Source organism: Pelodiscus sinensis, chromosome 9, assembly GCF_049634645.1.
Source record: "Pelodiscus sinensis isolate JC-2024 chromosome 9, ASM4963464v1, whole genome shotgun sequence".
Lineage (NCBI taxonomy): Eukaryota > Metazoa > Chordata > Testudines > Trionychidae > Pelodiscus > Pelodiscus sinensis.
The window spans coordinates 52,126,180-52,142,214 of NC_134719.1; the positions used below are offsets into that span (position 1 = coordinate 52,126,180).

At 49.8% G+C, this 16,035-nt stretch overlaps 1 protein-coding gene across 4 annotated transcripts in view; it reads left to right on the forward strand.

Moving 5' to 3' along the window:
- The window catches only part of BRINP3 (BMP/retinoic acid inducible neural specific 3), a 416,465-nt gene that overhangs the window by 199,142 nt on the left and 201,288 nt on the right, over positions 1–16,035 (forward strand). The window lies entirely within an intron of this gene.

Below are 16,035 nucleotides of genomic sequence, written 5' to 3' on the forward strand. Positions count from 1 at the left end.
CCAGGCTGGCGGCTTCCGGGAGCTTGCCCGGGACCGCAAGAGGCGGGCACCCACCTGGTCTAGTGCGGACATCGTGGACCTCGTCCACAACCTCCGCACTAGGCACAGGAAAGTGGCCGTCTAGGGCAGGGGAGCTGGGGAGGGCTAGCCTCCCACTAGTTCAAATTAAGGGGCTACACACCCCTTAATTCGAACTAGTAAGTTCCAACTAGGCTTAGTCCTCGTAAAATGAGGTTTACCTAGTTCGAACTAAGCGCTCTGCTAGTTCAAATTAAGTTCTAACTAGCGGAGCGCTAGTGTAGCGCCTATGAAAGTTAATTCGAACTAACGTCCGTTAGTTCGAATTAACTTTCTAGTGCAGACATACCCACCTAGTAGCTGGTCTGGAGGTGTGAATACCAAGAGAGGAGAAGCTGCTTTTGTAGTTAGCTAGCCATTCACAGTCTTTGTTTAATCCTGAGTTGATTGTGTCAAACTTGAAGATGAACTGTAGCTCTGCAGTTTCTCTTTGAAGTCTGGTCCTGAAGTTTTTTTGCTGCAGGATGGCTACCTTTAGATCTGCAATTGTGTGTCCTGGGAGACTGAAGTGTTCTCCTACAGGTTTTTGTATATTGCCATTCCTAATATCTGATTTGTGTCCATTTATTCTTTTACGTAGGGACTGTCCTGTTTGGCCGATGTATATAGCAGAGGGGCATTGTTGGCACATGATGGCATATATTACATTAGTAGATGTGCAGGAGAATGAACCAGTGACAGTATAGCTGATCTGGTTAGGTCCTGTGATGGTGTTGCTGGTGTATATATGTGGGCAGAGTTGGCCCTGAGGTTTGTTGCAAGGATTGGTTTCTGAGTTAGAGTTATTATGGTGCGCTGTATAGTTGCTGGTGAGAATATGCCTCAGGTTGGTGGGTTGTCTGTTGGCAAGGACTGGCCTGCCTCCCAAGGCCTGTGAAAGTGAGGAATCATTGTCCAGGATGGGTTGTAGATCACTGATGATGTGCTGGAGAGGTTTTAATTGAGGATTGTAGGTGATGGCCAATGGTGTTCTGTTGGTTTCTTTCTTGGGCTTGTCCCGTAGCAGGAGGCTTCTGGGTACATGTCTGGCTCTGTTAATCTGTCTCCTCACTTCCTTGTGTGGGTATCATAGTTCCAGAATGCTTGTTGAAGATCTTGTAGGTGCAGGTCTCTGTCTGAGGGGTTGGAGCATATGTGGTTGTACCTAAGTGCTTGGCTGTAGACAATGGATCGTGTGGTGTGTGTGGGATGGAAGCTGGAGGCATGCAGGTAAGCATAACAGTCGGTAGGCTTTCAGTATAGGGTGTTGTTTATGTGGCCGTCACTTATTTGCACCGTGGTGTCCAGGAAATGGATCTCTCATGTGGACTGATCCAGGCTGAGGTTGATGGTGGGGTGGAAGCTGTTGAAATACTGGTGAAATTCTTCCAGAGTCTCCTTCCCATGGGTCCAGATGATGAAGATGTCATTGATGTCGCATAGGTAGAGAAGGGGCGCAAGTGGACGAGAGCTGAGGAAGCATTGTTCCAGGTCAGCCATAAAAATGTTGGCGTATTGTGGGGCCATGCGGGTGCCCATAGCAATGCCACTGGTCTGGAGGTATACATTGTCACCAAATCTGAAATACTTGTGTGTGAGGATAAAGTCACAGAGCTCAGCCACCAGTTGTGCTGTGGCATCATCAGGGATACTGTTCCTGACAGCTTGTATTCCATCTACGTGTGGGATGTTTGTGCAGAGAGCCTCTACATCCACGGTGGCTAGGATGGTGTTTTCTGGAAGATCACCAATGCACTGTAGTAACCGGGAGTGCTAGTGGTATAGGGTCTGAGTAGAGAGTCCACCTATCCAGACAGTCCTTCAGAGAGAGTGCCAATGCCCGAGATGATGGGGCATCCAGGATTTCCAGGTTTGTGGATCTTGGGTAATAGATAGAACAACCTGGTCGGGGCTCTACGGATGTGTTGATTTGTTCCTGTGCTTGTGTGGGGAGTGTCCTGAGCAGATGGTGCAGTTTCTTAGTGTATTCCTCAATGGGATCTGAGGAAAGTGGCCTGTAGAATTTGGTATTGGAGAGTTGTCTAGCAGCCTCCTTTTGGTAGTCAGGCCTGTTCATGATGATAACAGCACCTCCTTTATCAGCCTCTTTGATTATAATGTCAGAGTTGTTCTGAAGGCTGTGGATGGCATTGCGTTCTGCACGACTGAGGTTACGAGGCAAGCGATGCTGTTTTTCCACAATTTCTGCCTGTGCCCGTTGGCAGCAACATTCTATGTAGAGGTCCAGACTGTCATTTCGACCCTCAGGAGGAGTCCATGTGGAGTTCTTCTTCTTGTGCTGTTGGTGGGAAGGTATCTGTGTGTCAGTGTGCTGTTCAGTGTTGTGTTGGAAGTATTCCTTGAGACGGAGACAGCGAAAGTAGGCTTCCAGATCACCGTAGAACTGTATCATGTTAGTGGGGGTGGTGGGGCGAAAAGAGAGTCCTCGAGATAGGACAGACTCTATGTGGTACAGTCCACTGTACCATGCTATATATGCTGTATGAATGCACACCTATATACGAGCTTTTTATCTTGATTCTTACAGATGAAAAATGTGAAGCTAAAGTACATAGGTTTTAAGCAGTGGGTCTAAGAAGGCAAACTTTTTTAGGAAAGCCAAATATTAATGAATTCAATGACTCTGTTTTCAGTACAATGGGATCACAATCACCTCAGCCAACCAGAACAATGTAGAATGGTGTTAGTATAAGCAGAAGGAATGAATATTCCTTGCACTTGTGTTTTATAACTACAAACTCATGTTTTTTCCTGTATCTATTTTGACAGCACATTCAATTATGTCATTGTCTCACCTATGAGAGCTATTTGTTGTACTATTTACGTGTGTCAAAATAGCCCAGCATCACAGAGTTACAGACAGATTTGAATTATACTAGAGAAGGGAAGTCAGGGATTGGTTTTGCTGCATAGATAGTTTAATAAAGAACTAAAATGTAATATGGAAAACTTTGAAAACTTCCTATTAGGAAACAATTCTATTTAATGTGTAGTACAAGATATGTTCTTATTCTCTTTCCTGTTAAGGACATTGACTTGAAAAGAATCGTTTGTTAGTAAGTGTTCAGCTACCTAAATACTTTCTAAATACCTGAAGTCTTTAGAATCCTGTTTGTGACTTCATAATAATTAATGTAACTCCAGTAAGGATCAAGATAACACAGTTTTGTTTAGTAATCACTTAGACCTCAAGAATATCATTATTGCTAGCTTTGGGATTTGGGAGTTGCTATTATTGCAGAATGTGTTAGGATTATAAACTGACAATCTGAAAAGGAAAGATTTTATAATTCACCACCAGAGAACAGCATGTTGAATAGAACTGTTTTAATAAATTGCTATTTGTTCTTATGTAAAATATTAATTAATTCATTTTTTCTTTTGTTTATTTTGTTTCTTATAACTAAGATATTCAAATATAGTTAACAGGTTTCGCATTTCCACTTTTATGAAAATTAAACCATGCCATATTTCTGGGTATAATATTAGTATTACAGGCAGTCCCTGGGCTATGTACAACATAGGGACTGTAGGTTTGTTCTTAAGTTGAATCTGTATGTAAGTCGGAACTGGCATCCAGATTCAGCCGCTGCTGAAACTGACCAGCGGCTGACTACAGGAAGCCCGAGGAAGAGTTGCTCTGCCCTGGGCTTCCTGGAATCAGCCGCTGATCAGTTTCAACAGGCTGAATCTAGATGCCAGTTCTTACATACAGATTCAACTTAAGAACCCCAGGCGTCCCCAAGTCAGCTGCTGCTGAAACTTATCAGCGGCTGATTCCAGGAAGCCCAGGGCAGAGCAACTCTGCCTCAGGCTTCCTGTAGTCAGCCGCTGGTCAGTTTCAGCAGCGGCTGACTTGGGGACGCCTGGGGCAGAGCAGCTTGGGTGCTGCTGGGTTGCTCCAGTAGCGCCGCTCCTCGGTGCTACTGGACCAACCCAGCAGCACCCAAGCTGCTCTGCCCCAGGCGTACTGATTCAGCCACTGCTGAAACTGACCAGCAGCAGCTGAATCAGGACGCCTGGGGCAGAGCAGCTGGGGTGCTGCCGGGTTGGTCCAGTAGTGCCCAGAGCGGCGCTACGGGACCAACCGGCAGCACCCCAGCTGCTGTTCCACAGACGTCTGGAGCAAAGCCGCGGAGCACAGGGGCAGCGTGACAGCCCAGACGTGCTCCGCTGCTTTGCTCCCCGTCTCCCTGGTCTGCTGGAGACCAACAGACCAGGGAGACGGGGAGCAAAGCGGAGCAAAGCCGCAGAGCACACGGGCAGCGGACAGCCCAGACGTGCCGCGGCTGTCCCGCTGCCGGCGTGCTCCACGGCTTTGCTCCGCTTGCTCCCCATCTCCCTGGTCTGCTGGAGACCAACAGACCAGGGAGACGGGGAGCAAAGCGGAGCAAAGCCGCGGAGCACGCGGGCAGCCCAGACGCACCGTGGCTGTCCCGCTGCCGGCGTGCTCCGCGGCTTTGCTCTGCTTTGCTCCCCGTCTCCCTGGTCTGTTGGTCTCCAGCAGACCAGGGAGATGGGGAGCAAAGCGGAGCAAAGCCGTGGAGCACACCGGCAGCGGGACAGCCGCGGCGCGTCTGGGCTGTCCGCTGCCCGCGTGCTCCGCGGCTTTGCTCCACGTCTCCCCAGACCAGGGAGACTGGGAGCAAAGCCGGGGAGCACGCAGGCAACAGACAGCCCAGACGCGCTGCTGCTGTCCCGCTGCCGGCGTCCTCAGAGGCTTTGCTTCCCGTCTCCCTGGTCTGCTGGTCTCCTGCAGACCAGGGAGATGGGCAGCAAACCCCGTTCGTAACTGCAGATCCAACATAAGTCGGATCCGCGTAACTCGGGGACTGCCTGTAGTATACTAATGTGACAAAGCTTGCAGTGCTACAGAGCAGAATGGAATTCTTTGCACCTGAAACTAAATAGCTGTCAATATAACCCTTAGAACTCAAAGGCTGCGTCTAGACTGGCAAGTTTTTCCACAAAAGTGGCTGCTTTTGCGCAAAAACTTGCCAGCTGTCTACACTGGCCGCTTGATTTTGCGCAAAAGCACTGACGTTCTACTGTCCGAAATCAGTGCTTCTTGCGCAAATGCTTTGATGTTCCCGTTCGGGCAAAACTCTTTTTTCAGCAGAAAAGAAACCTATTTTATTACAACTTCCAACTGCCCCATTCAGCCCATGTACAGGCAGTCCCCGGGTTATGTACAAGATAGGGACTGTAGGTTTGTTTTTAAGTTGAATTTGTATGTAAGTTGGAACTGGTACATATTGTATGGGAAACTCTAGCCAAACATTTCTCCAGAGCTCAGTTTTTTTCTCCCACACCTCACTTCCCTCAGTCCTTTATTCTCAAGCTGAGGTGTCTTCTGAGAAAAACCACTCCGCATCTCCCTGTTCTGCTGGGGGAGGGAGGCGCTAGCTTCGTGTCTCCCTGGTCTGCTGGGGGGAAGCAGCCAGTGTGGGGTTGCCTCACCCCGTTTGTAAGTAGGGATCCGATGTAAGTCGGATCCATGTAACCCGGGGATTGCCTGTAGTATACTAATGTGACAAAGCTTGCAGTGCTACAGAGCAGAATGGAATTCTTTGCACCTGAAACTAAATAGCTGTCAATATAACCCTTAGAACTCAAAGGCTGCGTCTAGACTGGCAAGTTTTTCCACAAAAGTGGCTGCTTTTGCGCAAAAACTTGCCAGCTGTCTACACTGGCCGCTTGATTTTGCGCAAAAGCACTGACGTTCTACTGTCCGAAATCAGTGCTTCTTGTGCAAATGCTTTGATGTTCCCGTTCGGGCAAAACTCTTTTTTCAGCAGAAAAGAAACCTATTTTATTACAACTTCCAACTGCCCCATTCAGCCCATGTACAGGCAGTCCCCGGGTTATGTACAAGATAGGGACTGTAGGTTTGTTTTTAAGTTGAATTTGTATGTAAGTTGGAACTGGTACATATTGTATGGGAAACTCTAGCCAAACATTTCTCCAGAGCTCAGTTTTTTTCTCCCACACCTCACTTCCCTCAGTCCTTTATTCTCAAGCTGAGGTGTCTTCTGAGAAAAACCACTCCGCATCTCCCTGTTCTGCTGGGGGAGGGAGGCGCTAGCTTCGTGTCTCCCTGGTCTGCTGGGGGGAAGCAGCCAGTGTGGGGTTGCCTCACCCCGTTTGTAAGTAGGGATCCGATGTAAGTCGGATCCATGTAACCCGGGGATTGCCTGTAGTATACTAATGTGACAAAGCTTGCAGTGCTACAGAGCAGAATGGAATTCTTTGCACCTGAAACTAAATAGCTGTCAATATAACCCTTAGAACTCAAAGGCTGCGTCTAGACTGGCAAGTTTTTCCACAAAAGTGGCTGCTTTTGCGCAAAAACTTGCCAGCTGTCTACACTGGCCGCTTGATTTTGCGCAAAAGCACTGACGTTCTACTGTCCGAAATCAGTGCTTCTTGCGCAAATGCTTTGATGTTCCCGTTCGGGCAAAACTCTTTTTTCAGCAGAAAAGAAACCTATTTTATTACAACTTCCAACTGCCCCATTCAGCCCATGTACAGGCAGTCCCCGGGTTATGTACAAGATAGGGACTGTAGGTTTGTTTTTAAGTTGAATTTGTATGTAAGTTGGAACTGGTACATATTGTATGGGAAACTCTAGCCAAACATTTCTCCAGAGCTCAGTTTTTTTCTCCCACACCTCACTTCCCTCAGTCCTTTATTCTCAAGCTGAGGTGTCTTCTGAGAAAAACCACTCCGCATCTCCCTGTTCTGCTGGGGGAGGGAGGCGCTAGCTTCGTGTCTCCCTGGTCTGCTGGGGGGAAGCAGCCAGTGTGGGGTTGCCTCACCCCGTTTGTAAGTAGGGATCCGATGTAAGTCGGATCCATGTAACCCGGGGATTGCCTGTATATGAAAATATCCATTCATTTCCTTATTGTGGATCTTATCCTGTAATTGTAGAATGAAAGCAGCATATTCTGCCTGCAAGTATGTCTGTGGGCCTCTTTGTGATCACATCAGTCATCTTACACCATATGGCTACATCTAGACTGGCGTTATTTTCCGCAAATGCTTTTAACGGAAAAGTTTTCCGTTAAAAGCATTTGCAGAAAAGAGCGTCTAGATTGGCATGGACGCTTTTCTGCAAAATGTGCTTTTGCAGAAAAGCGTCCGTGCCAATCTAGACGCGCTTTTGTACAAAAAAGCCCCGATCACCATTTTCATGATTGGGGCTTTTTTGCACAAAATAAATCTGAGCTGTCTACACTGGCCCTTTTGAGCAAAAGGACTTTTGCCCGAATGGGAGCAGCATAGTATTTCCACAAGAAGCACTGATTTCTTACATGAGATCGTCAGTGTTCTTACGGAAATTCAAGCGGCCAGTGTAGACAGCTGGCAAGTTTTTCTGCAAAAGCAGGTGCTTTTGCGGAAAAACTTACCAGTATAGACACAGCCTATCTGTTGCAATCTGTAGTCCACAGCTTCTATACTCTCTAATTTATGACAACTTCTAGACAAATAGGCTCCAGCTACATTGCATCCCTTTTTCGTAAAAGGGATGCAAATTAGACGTATCGCAATTGCTAATGAAGCGGGGATTTAAATCCCCCCCCCCCCCGCTTCATTAGCATAAAAATGGCTGCCACTTTTTTCTGGCTCGGAGCTTTGCCGGAAAAAAGCACCAGTCTAGACGCGGATCTCTCGGAAAATAAAGCCTTTTCCTTATTCCTTATTTTAAAATGTGTGTGTGTGTGTGTGTGTGTGTGTGTGTGTGTGTGTGTGTGTGTGTGTGTGTGTGTGCACATGCATACACATACATATATAATATAAACATTCAATACCTTGAATTGGATAGATGTTGACATTCTTTACCTACCTGGTTCTCTAGAATTATTTACAGATTATCAGGTAATCTGAACTTTCTGATATCAATCATGAGTGTCTTCTCCACAAACCTAGAAAAGAGAACTTAGGCTATGTCTACACTGGTGGCTTCTTGCGCTAGAACATCTTGCGCAAGGGTTTTTGTGCAAGAAGTCTTGTGCAAGAAAATGTCCACACTGCCATGTGCAAGCTGTACATTTGCGCAAGAGCTCCCATGGAAGTGAGGACACTCTCTTGTGCAAGAAAGCTCTGGTGGCCATTTTAGCCATAGGCTCTGTTGCGCAAGAAATCCCTGCCGAGCGTCCATACTGACCTCTTGCACAAGACCTCCTGCGCAAGAGGGCTTACACCTGATAAAAAAAGAATGTAACTCTTGTGCAAGGAGCCCTCTCTTACCACGCTGTACTGTAAATTTACTTGCGCAAGAGCGGGCAGGCAGTGTGGATGCTCTGCGGATTCTTGCACAAGAACGGACGTACTTGCGCAAGAGGCTGCAAACCCTAGTATGATAACAGTATTTTCTGAGCATCTTTATTAGTGCCATAGTAGAGTAAGAAGAAAAGCAAAATAAATTAATAAAATAAGAAAATAATATTGAATTTTAAAAGTAGATAACTGAACTGTATCACTTTTCTTTTTTTCTCTGGTTGATTATCTTTCTTCTAAATCCACCCTAAACTGAATAAATGGCATAGACCTGTTCAGCAGATAGAGAGGCTGTGGCATGCTTACAATACAGTGGGTATATTTGTCACAATTATGTTTCTGCCTTTTGCTGTTAGGTAACCAGCCATTAACCAGTTTTGAGGGAGGCAGTAGAAACATATACTCACTTTGTACAGAAAAATGAGTGAACAGTGTTGATGGACTCTCACAATAGCTTTGCTCATGTGTTTTCACAATAGGCTCTGTTCTCTGAACCAAAATTACTCAGGGGCTTCATCTAGTCTAGCATGATTTTGCAGAACTACTTTAACAGAAAAGTTTTTCCGTTAAAAGTATTTCCGCAAAAGCATGTCTAGATTGGCAAGGATGCTTTTGTGCAAAAAGTGCTTTTGCGCAAAAGCATCCGTGGCCAGTCTAGATGTGATTTTGCACAAGAAAGCTCCGATTGCCATTTTAGCCATTGGGGCTTTTTTGCACAAAACAATTCTTCCCTGTCTACACTGGCCCTCTTAAACAAGTATTATTGCACAAGAGGGCTTTTTCCCGAGTGGGAGCATGAAAGTATTTGCACAAGAAGCACTGATTTTGTACATTACAAAGTCAGTGCTCTTGCACAAATTAAAGTGGCCAGTGTAGACAGCTGGCAAGTTTAAAACTTGCCAGTCTAGACGCACCCAGGGTGTAGCTATACTCTAAACTTTAATCACCAAAACCAATGCAGACATGCAGAAATCAACCCCCCCCCCAAAAGTGTGTTAACACTTGCTCCTTCTGTCAGCATATTGTGTCTACATTTCTACCCCCCCTCAGCAACAGCATTAGCAGTGCACTGCTGAGGGAATACAGAATGGAGAACAGAGCATCTTGGGATCATGCCATCCCATCAGACACTGGTTTTTTTCCCAACTCTCCATGGATTTCCAGCTTTCTTATGTTTCAATTTTCCAACTGCCATTCTTTGCTGCACAGTCCAGCACTTGCAATGAGAAAGTATGGATCCCACACTTCTCTCCTATGGTGTGTTCATTTGTATATATCATGCACTGCAGCAGAGTTACTCCTAAAGTTACTGACAGAGGTAGAAGACTTCCAGGTGGCTGACATTCTGCATGAGATGGACAGCAACTACATGTCATTGCATTTTGTACTCACAGAGCAGCTGTAAAGGGTAAAGTCACTTTTGAGCATTGAGTGGTTGGATCACATTGTCATGCAGGCATGGGATGGCTACAGAACGTTAGGATGAATAAAGCATCCTAGAGTTGTATGCTGAGCTGATCCCCAAACTGCGGTGTAAAGATACCAGAATAAGAACTGCCCTTTCAGTGGCAAAGTATGAGGCAATTGCTGTCTGGAAGCTGGTGACACCTGACTGCTACTGGTTTGTTGCAAATCAATTTGGAGTGGGGAAATCTACTGTTGTAGCTGCACTACCGCAAGTGTGTAGGGCAATAAATTGTGCTGTGAAGGACCATGACTCTGGGAAATGTGTGTGATATACTGTGTGGCTTTGCAGAAATGGGCTTTACTAACTGTGGAAAAGATGGCACATATATTCTGATTTTAGCTCTACCCCACCTTGCCACCAAGGAAGAACATAAGAACTGCCATACCAGGTCAGACCAAAGTTCCATCTAGCCCAGTACCCTGTCTGCTGACAGTGGCCAATACAGATGCCCCAGAGGGAGGGAACACAACAGATAATCCTCACATGAACCCTCTCATGTCATCCATTTCCAGACAAACAGAAGATAGGGACACCATTCCTATTCATCCTGGCTAAGAGCCATTGATTGACCTAACCTCCATGAATCAATCTAGCTCTTTTTTGAACCCTGTTAAATTCCTAGTGTGGCAGCCTGACGGCAGGGAGCTACCGAGGCCTCATGGAAGGCAGATATTCGGGGACTATTTGGTGTCTAGGAGGTGGGTGGGTGTTAGCCCACCCACATGTAAAGGATCTACCCCCAGCCTATGAGGAGGGTCCACAGAGCCCAGAAAACCAACTGATTATGTGGGACAAATAATGAGAAAATGGGGATGGATGTGAGGGTCAAAGGGTAAAATGAGGGAACCTGATGGGGATGCCAAGCAGAGAATCCCAGACAGCATCCACTGCCCCTCAAGGGTGTCAAGAGAGACAGCAGATGTCTCACATTAGAACTCTGCCTAGATATGTGAGTGAAAATAGGCCCCACAGTCGCAGGCCCCTCCCCCGGCCAACCTCTGCTCTGGTTTTATAGATTGACAATATGGTGATAGCCAGGAGGAGGTTGACCAGGAGGTCCAGCAACTTTGTGGGGCCACGGATGGGATGCACATAAATTAACAGGTGGGGGGAAAAGTGCAGCCAGAACCTCAACAAGAGGTTCTGGAGGAGCCGAAAGAGGGGCTCTAACCTAGCACACTTGAGATATATGTGCGCCAGGGTCTCTCTCATGCCACAGAAGAGGCAGGTGTTGGGAATGGGGGTGAACCGCACCAAGTACACGCCCATGCTCACCGCACCATGCAGGATTCTCCAGCTGATGTTCCCAGTGAGCTGTGGAACCAACGTTGAATTGAGTCTAGCCCACTAGGGCTCCCCACCCTCAACTGGTAGTAGGAGGTCCTGCCACTTGGTATCTGGGCGGGACACAAGGGTGGGGAAGTGGAGCCTGTGAAGCACAAGCATATATGATGACGCTTTGACATGGTTTGGAAGGCGACCAGCTGCAACGAGTGCAGCTGGCTTGGGTGATGAGGGGGGAGGCGGTCGGGAAGGTACGTGGGGCTCATGGTTGATGGAGAGATCAGGATGGCTGAGGGTGAGAGGTGGGCAGGGTACACCATCTCTCAGGACCCTGTTTAGGTACAGCCGAGCAGGGGGCGGAAAAGCATCCTTCACTTGCTGAAGTATGCACCAGGGAGACCATAGGGTAGAGAGCCCCATGCGCTGGGTGAGTGCCTGAGGATCTACCCAGTCTCCCCGGTTGTAATCCAGGAAGTCTCCGATCCTTGTGATTTCTTCCAGGACCAGCCTCTGGCACACCGAGGGGAACTCCGCAAACTGCACACATAGATAGGAATTGTGTAGCAGGGGCTCCACGAGGAGGTTTGCCCACACGGTGGCTCCCAAGGATGTGGTCACCGCAAGCAGCTTCCAGGTCCGAAGGAGGTCCTGGTAGAAGGCTGGCAGCCCTCAAAAGACCTCTCAAATAAAGGAGCCGCCAGTCATATTGGAGCCCTCGGAAGAAGTGAAAGAAAGCGTGCACAAGCGTGCTCCATGCTGGACTGCATCAAAGAGGAGTCTCTGCAGGGCCCTGAGGCAGAGGACATGAACTCGCGCACGCAAACACATCACGCCGTGCCCTCCTTCCTCCAAGGAGAGATGGAGAACCCCTGAAGAGACCCAATGCAGTCCTGGCCAGAAGAACCGCAGTTTCAGCTGCTGGATATGAGCCAGGAAACCCGGGGGGTAGGACCAGGGTTTTGAGATGGTGCCAGAGCATGGACAGGACCAATTGGTTAAGTATCAGTGCCCTCCCACGCAGGGAGAGGAACCAGAGCAGTCCTATCCATCTCTGCAATTGCTTAGACTCTAAACCTTGCCAGTTCTCCAGTGGAGAGGGATGCGTGGCAGAGAGAAAAACTATGAGATAAAGAAGTGGATCCGTGCTCCACCTGATGGCCTGAAGCACGGGTGGGAGGGAGTCCACCTGCCACCCGGCCCCTACCACAAAGCCAGAGCTCGACCCAGTTGACCCAGGCAGAGGAGGCCACTGCGTAGACGGCTTAGCAAGCCTCCGACTGTACCAGGTCACCCAGGTCCTAGACCATGAGGAGCACGTCGTCGGTGTACCTCGACAGGACCAGCTGCATCTTCGGGTCACAGAGTACCAACCCCGTCATCCTCTTATGAAGGAGATGAAGAAAGGGCTCCATGGCCAGAGCATACAGCTGGCCCGCCAGCGGACAGCCTTGACATACTCCACACTCGAAGCTTACCAGTGCGATCAGGGTACAGTTGAGATTGACCAAGCACTCTGCAGAGGCATACAGCACCTGGAGAAACCCCACAAAGTGGGGCCTAAAGCCAAAGGCCCGCAGGGTGCCCAGGAAGTACCCATGGTCCATCCAGTCAAACACCTTCTCCTAATCCAAGGACAGGAGGGTGAACGACAGACCATCCCTACACCCAAGCTCTAAGAGATCCCGGACCAGAAAGAGGTTGTCGAAAACGGTCGGCTCGGGATGGTGTAGGTTTGGTCTGGATGGACCACGTCCGCCAGCACGGACTTCAGCCTTAGGGAGATGGCTTTGGTGACAATTTTATAGTCCGTGTTGAGGAGCAAGACGGGACACCAATTCCTCAGATCACAGAGGTCCCCCTACTTAGACAGCAAGGCGAGCAAGGCTCACCTACACGATAAAGAGAGGACCCCACTCTCCAAGGACTCAGCCCAGATGCTAGCAAGGTCCAGGCTGAGGACATTCCAAAACACGCGGTAGAACTCCATGGTCAGCCCATCCATGCGCAGGGATTTATTGGTGGGCATAAGACGGAGGGCTTCCGAGAACTCAGCCAAAGAGAGAGGCCGCTCTACCCAGTCCTGGTTGCCCGTGCTGACCATCGGGAGTTTATTCCAGAGAACCCTGTGGGTGTCGGCATTAGTCAGATCCGAGGAGAAGAGAGAGGCGTAGAAGGCTCGAGCCCTCTCACACATCTCCACCAGACCTGTGAGAGAGGTGCCATCCTCCACCAGAAGGCAGACAATGTGCTTTTTAGCCCCCCGCTTTTTCTCCAGGGTGTAGAAGAAGCGAGAGCCACGATCCATCTCCTGGAGGATATGGATGTGAGAACGAACAAAGGCACCCCATGCCCAAAGGTCCGAGGGCCCGAAGTTCCTCCCTCTTATCCCGGTACGCTCTACAGAGGGATGGATCTCTAGAGCCCATGGCTAGCCGCCTCTCTAGCTCTAAGACCTCCCATTCCAACTGTTCTATCGCTGCATCCCTCCGCTGGCTGGCCTCCCAGGTGTAGTCACGGCAGAAGAACCATGTGCACACCATCTCACCATTGCCGCACCAAGGGAAAGGCATGTCGCTGCCCGCACCAGGCCAGCCAGAACTCCTGGAAGGATGCTATGAATCCCACGTCCTCCAGCAGGCTGTTGTTGAAATGCCAGTAGGACAGACCAATTCTCTCCAAGGAAAAAGAGGCCATCATGGCCACCAAGTGGTGATCTGAGAATGGAGCCAGCCTAATGCTGGAGGAGTGGGCCCGGAAGAGATGATGACGAGAAAGATAAATGTGGTCCAACCAGGAGTGGAACGATCGTCGACCCACCACCTGGACATAGGAAAACACCATGTTCCCGCCCAGGTGGAGGTCTTGCCAGACGTCCACCAGAGAGTGATGGTCTATTATCTCCCTGAGGACATCTGCGGTGGCCGGGCACTGCTTGGTCCCTGTACGGTCCCGCTTCTCGAGGGTGCAGTTGAATTCCCTGCCCAGGACCAGGCACTTGCGAGGATCCAGAGAGCCAAGGAAGGCAGATGCCCGCTGATAGAAATGTAGCCTCTCTGGGCAATATGTCATGGCATAGATGTTAATGAAATTTAATATCAGCTCCTCCATCCAAATCCGGAGATGCAGCAGGTGATCCTGCACAACCTCAGCGATCCCCAGCACCTTGGGCTGCAGGTTCGCGGAGAACAGGGTGGCCATCCCGGCTTGACGGGCCAATGAGTGGCTGAAATAAACCCTGTCCCTTCACTCCCGTTACCACTTAGCCTCGGCGGCCAGAACCATGTGGGTCTCCTGCAGGAATATGACAGAGTACCCCCCTCCTGAAGGAAGGAGAGTACCTGACACCTGTGGAGACCCATCCCACAGTCCTGGGTGTTCAGAGTGGTAAAGATGATCGGCGGCATCAAGAGGGCTGAGGAAGATCCTCACCAGCAAGAGTGCTAGCGGTCCCTATTGGGCCCTGCAGTAAACCGTGACTGTACTGGAATGTGAGCAGGGCATCATGAAAGCCATGGACCCGCTAGTAGGCCGCAGCCTCCCAGTCCCTTTACCCTCCCCCAAGATGGCCCTTACCATTTTCAGGATGAGATGGAAATCTCCCCAGCACTGAAGAATGAGGGCTACTTTGTTCTTGGAGCCACGAATGTCCAATTAGAAGTCACTAGGGCATTTTGCCCTTCAGCGCATCTGGCGTTAGGGCCTCAGACCTCCAAACACTTTGGGGCAAGACCCCTCCACACACCCCACGACCGATCGACACAGGAATGCAGGGACTCTGGAGTAGGGGAAGTGGTGGAGGGAGAACAGCCCCAGATGTGCAGGGACCAGGAGAAACAAAAACCGCCTCCCGGGGGCCAACGTCAGGGCTGAACATGGCAACCCCGGGGGTGGCAGCAATGGAGTAAGGGGAGGAAAAGAGGTCAGGGAGGGGATCAGGAAAAGGAGGAAGATGAGGAAGGGGATTATAGGGAGGAAGAAGTGGGGGATTAGGGAAAAGACAAAGACGGGGAGGAGCAGGAAGAGGGGTGGGAAGTTCAATTGGGAGAGGGGTTGAACAGGGAGGAGGAGTGGGGCAGGGGTTAGGAGAGGGAGCAGGGAGAGAAGCCTCAGTGGACGAAGTGCCAGGATGAAGTGCCTCCTCACAGGGCAGGGAATTGGTGGCAGTGGTGGGGGTGGTTGACATCTCCCCAGCGCTGGGCTCCAGCGCCACAGAGAGTGCAGCACCAGAGAGTCCAATGCCGGGGGTGATGGGAAGTGACGGAAGCTCCCACCTGCTAAGAGCCTCCAGGGTTTTGGCAGCCATGGCCGAAATGTTGCCTATGGCCAGGCAGATGGTCACATCCTGGGGCAACCCAGTGGCAGAGAGAAGGGAGAGTGGCAGATCAGAAGGGGAAGGAGAGGACAGCTGTTGTTGTCCCTTCAGGACATGGTAATCCCTCTCCAAGGCAGCCGGGGTCAACCCCAAAGCTTCCACCTCCTCAGAGAGGAAGGCAAGCCTGCCTCATGGCACCCGCCACCTGTTGGTGATCTTTGTCGGTGGCAAGGTCAGCGGCCACCCCCTCAGTGGAGATGGGGACAGTGGGAGCATCCTTCATGAACGCACCCTCTGTAGGGATCCCGGGAGGGAGGTATTCACCTCTCCCACAATTGCCGCAGTCACCTCGACTGCCCCACAGCACTGTGAAGTGTCCGGGGGCTCAAAAAAAGGGACGGCTCCAGTATCCACCCTTATAGGTGCAGGGAGGTTGTCCTCCCCCTCAGCGGGTGGGGTGGAATGCTGGGCATGCTTACGGCACCTCCCCATAGCAAGCTTTCATCCCTCAGAGGAATAGGGCTGGGCCTGAATGGGGGAAGAGCCAGGGGACAAGGGCAGCAGTGGGAGGACAAGGGAAGATGAGGACTGGGCAGGAGGGGAAAGGGACACC